At 38.7% G+C, this 6959-nt stretch overlaps 1 pseudogene; it reads right to left on the reverse strand.

Moving 5' to 3' along the window:
- Positions 1-1819: 1819 nt before the first annotated feature.
- On the reverse strand, positions 1820-1940 carry LOC129893557 (5S ribosomal RNA; annotated as a pseudogene).
- Between the last annotated feature and the right edge of the window lie 5019 nt (positions 1941-6959).

Raw genomic sequence — 6959 nt, forward strand, 5'->3', positions numbered from 1 at the left:
AGCTTAACTTTCTTATTCTGTCGAGTCTCTGATAATGATTTAAATTGCATATAGTTACTCACTACTCTACTCGTGTATATTGTAACACTTCTTTCCCTGAGTCCCGGGCCAGGATATGTTCTCGTGCATAGTTCACTGCATTATTCACTGAGTCCCTCAATAGAGGGCCAGGATACGTGTATAAATATATGATGATGAGTTGTAATAAGGTGGTGATGGCACTGGGGCCATGATGGTTTTACAGAGATGATTTTACAGAGATGATTCACCGGACCCCCGAAAGGGCCGGCTATATGATATGACACGAACATGCATATTTTTGTAATTCATAAAGTACAGGTACAGATTTCTGAATTGATATCTTATCCCCTAATTCTCTATCTCAGATATGTTTCCAGTTGTTTTATATTATGTTTTACATACTCAGTACACATATCGTATTGACCCCCTTTCTCGGGGGGCTGCGTTCATGCCCGCAGGTACAGATACAGATTTTGGGAGTCCGTCAGCTTAGGATTCCATGCAGCTCAGCTGGAAGAGGCTTCATTATATCGGAGCCTAGTTTTTGATACTGTCCACGGATGTATAGAAATGGTTTTATCCATTCAGGGGTACGGCGGGGGCCTTGTCCCGCCATATGTTATCATTTATATGTTTAGAGGTCTGCAGACATGTATATGTGGGTTGTGTATGTCAGTTTGATTAAGCTGGGTCTACATGATATATGATATATATTATTATGTTATGGCAGCCTTGTCGGCTTGCGTGCCCTGTCATATTGTGATACAAACGAAAAGGGCTACAGTTTATGAAAATATTATCGCCAGTGGGGCTTTGTTACATGATATTGTCTTATTTATGATTCAATGTGACCTCAGCTAATAGATATATGTACGGGGGGTCCAGGTCGGACCCCAGTCGCGGCCTACGGGGTTGGGTCGTGACACAGTATGTCAAATATGCTGGAACAAAATCATAGTATGAAAAGTTGAAAATAAATAGAGGATGACATGGGTACACCCTAAAGGGTGGAAGTGGACAAGAGAAATACAAGCGTGAGAGGAAATCAATTGACACTGTCACATGTTGATGGGACCGCTTAAATTTTAAGCGAGATACCATACTGGAATGAGTTAGCCAGAGCTCAAGGCTAACAATAAATAGATAGAAGCCGAGGTATCTGAGACTATGAGAAGAATCATGGGTGCCTACAAAAACTGGTGAATACGATAAGAGATTAGGACTGAGCAAACTAAAGGCCGCGAAAAGGGTAGTAGGGCCGTGTTTGAGTAAGGATTAAGATATGGAAACAGCATCATTGGTTGTTGATATCGGGACGTACAAGTAGCAAGGAGAATATAAAATATCCTACGGTAGGAAATGAGGAGACCAATGAGTACATAAAGGAAGAAAAGTAGGAAGTAGGACAAAATAGCGTTAACACGAGCAAGTCCTAGTGTGAAGTCGATATGTAAAAAAAGATGGGCCGGGAGACGAAAAGACTGTATTTACCTCATACCAGTGGTATAAGAGTAGTTGTGCAACCTACGAATAGTTATATATAACATAAGACCAAGCAGAGGAGTACAAGATAAAAAGGAGTTATGATATTTTAGAGACGTTATAAAGGAATATGAAGAGAAGTTAAATCAAATGGCCAAAAAGGAAACAATCATGGTTGAATTAAAGATCTACCCCAACATCGGTTGTAATAGAGAAGAAAAGAGGGCAAGGCAAAACATGAAGACTAGCAAGAAAATGCTAAGGTAAATCTTAGGCTAAGATGAGTGCCTTCATACATTATTGCAAGGATGGCAATGGAACGTGAAACGAGGACTTTTGGGGGGGGGTCACCCATCCTAGTACTACTCTCGCCCAAGCACGTTTAACTTTGGAATTTTGGTGGGATCTAGTGCATTAGTGCTGCTATGATCGCATGAGATAGGAGAATCAGAACTAGCGGTGAAGCAACAACACGAGATTATGTACCTAGAGTATTATAAGTTACGATAAGGGAATTGTAAAAAAGCTTAAGCTAAACAAGCATGATTAGCCGATTACCAATAGATGGCGTACTTGTATGCCACAGTTCTTCAACATAATACCAGTTAATGATAAGGCAAACCACAGAATGGCAATACAGGTCATTGTGTTAGGGGACTTTAGCACAACTTGGTAGCCAACTCTGATGGGCAAAAAGTAAAACCCAAAAGACGAGGGTACCAGTTGATGTCATCTAAAGAAGGCAAGAAGTAATATACAAGGTCAAAGATTCCACAATACGACCTTGGCTACAAGACTCACTTTACACTCTCTAGACAAATAATTCTATATGGAATGTTATCCGTAGATTAACAATATCAGCCCATATTCCTTCAATTAAGGACTACTGGTCTAGTCGAGATTATGTAAAATTATAGGTCAAGAGGGTGGTGATACTTTATGGAGTTCCTATAGATATTGTCTCAGATGAAGGAGCCCGACTTACAGTTAACTACTGAAGATCAATCCAAGAAGAGATTGGGAAGACAAATAGGTCTTTGTACACCATTGTACCCTCAGACCGAAGGACAGACTAAGCTTACTAGCTAAACACTAGAAGAGGCGTTGCGAGCTTATTCGGTTGACTCCAAAGGTAGCTTGGATAATTTCCTACTACCTGTCAAGAGTATTTACTACATCAACTATCATTATAGTCTCTAGATGGCCCCGAAAGAGATTTGGTATGGAAAAAAGAGTAGGTCATCAATTGGTAGGTTGATGTTGGTAAAATGCGACTAATGGGCTAAAGAGTGGTTCAATAAGCCATTGAGAAGGTGAAGCTTATTCAGCAGAGAGTGTTAGCAGCTCAGAGTCGACAAAAGTCATACGTAGGTAATCGACATCAACTTCTAGAGTTTCAAGTTAATGATTAGGCATTTCTGAAGGTACCCCCCATAGAGAAAGTAATGAGATCCAGTAGGAAAGGGAACCTTAGTCCCAGATATATTGAACTTATCAGATTCTCCACCGAATAGGCAAGGTTTCCTACGAGCTGGACTTACTAGCAAATCTGGAAGACATACATCCAGTCTTCCATGTATCAATGCTTTGCAAGTATGTTGGTAATCCAACCCGGGTATATCTCGTAGAGGGTATCCAGGTCAGAAAGGAGTTATCCTATGAGAAGCAACCTATTTCCATCCTGGGTTGGCGAAGTAGAAGATTGTGAACTAAGGACATAACTTCCATCAAGATATTGTGGCGAAATAAAAATCATGAAGAGATAATCTGGGAAGCGGAGGAGGAAATAAAACACAAGTATCCATATCTACTCCTTACGCTACAGATAATCCCAACCTTTGGTACTCTGATAGTGATAGCTTGATGAAAGTGTGTGTTATTGCAATAGATAGAAATTTCCTTATAATCTGTATAAGATCATAAGGAAGGTTTTGGTTCTCATTCGAAGATGAATGTACTAAAGGGGGGAAGGATGTTACACCCAGTACTTTTGTAGTTTGGAAAGCATTCTTAAGTCTCTTGAAAGGATCTTAAGTTCTTGGAACGATTGTAAGTCTCTTAAAGCTTATTAAAGCTTCTTAAGCCTTCTTAAGAACTATTAAGCTTCTTAAGAGTTACCATTTGAGCCGGGTAATCTATAACTCAATCAAACAACTCTAAGGAAAGGAGAATGTGATACCCCATAGTAGAGAAGATTAGAAATAGAGTAATTAGAATCTAAAAGATGTTGGAGACCGAATAATAAGTCGTAGGACTCAACTTATTTATGTAAGCTACCAACTTTGAAATCTGACATACTTAAGCTACTTGAGTGCATACCAAGTTTATGTAGCAAGGATTACATAGGTTCGTAAAATAAGACTAGATTACGAACCCACGAGGGAGAAAAAAGATAACACATTGGCAGTATGAGAAAGTGCCACATGGAAGCAGCTGGAAGTGCCACATGGAAGCAGTGGATCAAGGGGTGGACCTCATATGCCATGTGGCATCTCATAGTTGGAGGAGGTGGTATGTTGGCCCAAGGAGGGCTTGACATGTGTCACCACTTTGGGGTTGACACGTGTCACCTCTTAAGGTTGACTATATATATATATGTTGGATGACGTATTCTTATCAAAAATTTATCCTTATCTCCAACAAATTCAAGAAAATTCTAGAGAAAGAAAGAAGAGAAGACTCCCTAGAGCTAGAGAGAAACTAGTGGCGCCCAAGGGGAGAAAAAGGTAAGATTTCCAATTTTATTCTGTGAATTAATTATCTAGGGTATACCATGATGGTATTAAGGTGTTAGTAATGTAAATTTATGATTTTGGGCAGCACAGAAAGGACAACAAGCAGCCACAAAGTTGTAGTCGCGCTAAAAGAACTTCTAAGGTGAGTTTCGGGGAGTTATGGGCGACATTAGGTTTTCCTTTCAAATTTGAGTTTATGATGATGTTATGAGGTATATTATATGTCTTAAATAAGGTTGTAAGTGAAAAATTGCATAAGGATGCTTGACGTTAGAAATAAACTCAATTGAAGTCGTTATAGTGAAATCGAAGTCGAGTAGTGTGTTGCGATTGTGGTGCTGCGGTTGTAGATGGTTTGGCTGCGTGTTGATGGGATGGAAGGTGTTTGAAAAAGGGTGTGGTTACTTCTGGTTTCATCCACATGACCCTTCATTTCGTATTGTTAAAGGTTTTATGAAATAAAGGTTAAAAACTCTATTTTGGTATCGTAATTTTGAGCTAGTTGTTTAGAGTTTGTATTGTGTAATGTTGAAGTAATTTACTTATCTATATGATGCTGGTTTTTTTTGTTGGTATGGTTGTTGACACGGTGGCCGAGTTGAAATCTCAGGGATGTTAAAGTTATAGGGGAAATGCTGCCCGATTTTTTGTAACTTCAGAACTAGTAACAAACTACTCGAGGGTATTGGATAAGAAAACGATTCCTATGGGTACTTGAATATAGATTTGGAAATTGGAAAGTAAAATTTTATTAACCTTAATATTACTCTCATGTTAATAGATCATGGAGATAACTAGGTGAGCTGGGTATCATGTTAAAGCTCTGAGTATGACTCCATACCCTTGTTCACTTCTGGATGTTAGAACTCCTGCACTAAGTGGACGCATCTCCTTTCAAGTCTTCTATAGGATGAACAGTAGTACATATAAGGCCTATCTCCTTCTTTTGTTGAAATCTCTTAAGGTAAGTGAAATGATGTCTGATATGAGTTTAGAGATAATTCCATTTATAGGTTCCAAATATAATTTGTGACTCGTAGTCACTACTGAATTCTAAGGCTCCTAAAGTAGTTAAATTACTATTCTTGAGCCATATATATATTGAATAGTAAGTGGAGATATAAGCTCGTATTCTGAAAGGATCTGAGAGGATAAATGTCTCTGATTGGAAAAGTTGTATCTCTGATTGCATAAGCTATATGTCTGATTACATAAGTTGTGTCTTTGATTGCCTAAACTATGTGGCATTATCTTAGTACACGCCTATGGTTCTTGAGGCCCTAATTGATGTAATCCTTAATAACATCTAAAGGGTACCTCGGAGAATTACTTTCCTAGTCTTCAAGTGATGGTTCACTTTACTATTTCATTGAGTCTTAGGAGATGATTTAGTTGTATATGGTTTCTCACTACTCCACTCGTGCATACAGTAACCCTTCTTTCACCGAGTCTCATATGGGGTCGGGCCTAATATTGTATGTAACTTTACTACTTCTTTCACCAAGTCCTAGGCTGGATGCGATATGATATTGTGATGTGATGGTTGATGCCACGTATGAGGAGGGGATGCTATATATGATGATATGATGATGTGACGATATAAGGATATGAGTATTCACCGCATCCCAGGTTGGATAAAATATAATGATTATGACACCGAGTCCTAAAATAGGCTGGGTATGGTATATGGTGATTGAAGGAAGGAACACCGAGTCCCTCACTAGAGGGATGGATACACTATATATGTACCCTACACTATTTACTAAGTCCCTCACTAAAGGGACAAATACCATAGGTAGGCATGCATGTGCAAATATAGTGATACATTTATGACACCAAACCCCATAATGTGCGGGATATGTTATGATAAATATATACGATGAGGTTATACCGTGTACGATGGTATGATGCCGTATACAATAACACGATAAAGTGATATATATGATAAAGAGAGATGATGATATGATATTATGATGAAAATGATTTTACTGCATAAGATGCAGGCACGGTAATGGGTTAATTATTATACTTATCCCCTATATCCCTGTTCCAACTGTAATCTTATTATGGTGTTTTATGCTTACATACTCAGTACATATTTCATACTGAACCCACTCTCTTTGGTGGGCTGCATTTGATGCCCCCAGGTATAAACACATGACTTGAGGATCCACCAGATTAGGATTTCACCCAATGGGTTTCAGAAGAGCTTCATGGTATTGGAGCCCAGCTTTTGGTACCGACTATTGATGTATATATTTGTGTTTTCAAGGGTATGGAGGGGGCCCTATCCCACCTTATGTTTATATTTCTTTTTACTCTTAGAGGTTTGTAGATATGTATGTTGGTTGTATATATATGTGTGAATAGTTGTGCCTATATGTTATGATAGCCTCATTGGCTTATATATATTGACTTGCCTATTGGTACACTATGACTCAAATAGGAGACAGATTTCCTTATATTTAGCAAGGGTACACATGAGTGTCCAGTTCGGGCACCTATTACGGCCTACGAGGTTGGGTCGTGACACCTCCTTGTTCGTTATACTCACAAGTACTCTAAAACCCTACATTGATTATATTAATGTATAAGAAAACTATATATGATAACTATTACGAAGACTTTCCTAAATCCTTGTAAGACCTTATTTGGCTAGTTAACATTCGAGGACGAATGTTCTAAAGGGCGAAGGATGTTATATCCCATACTTTTGTGCAT

This window comes from Solanum dulcamara, chromosome 6, assembly GCF_947179165.1.
Source record: "Solanum dulcamara chromosome 6, daSolDulc1.2, whole genome shotgun sequence".
In the NCBI taxonomy this organism is placed as follows: Eukaryota; Viridiplantae; Streptophyta; class Magnoliopsida; order Solanales; family Solanaceae; genus Solanum; species Solanum dulcamara.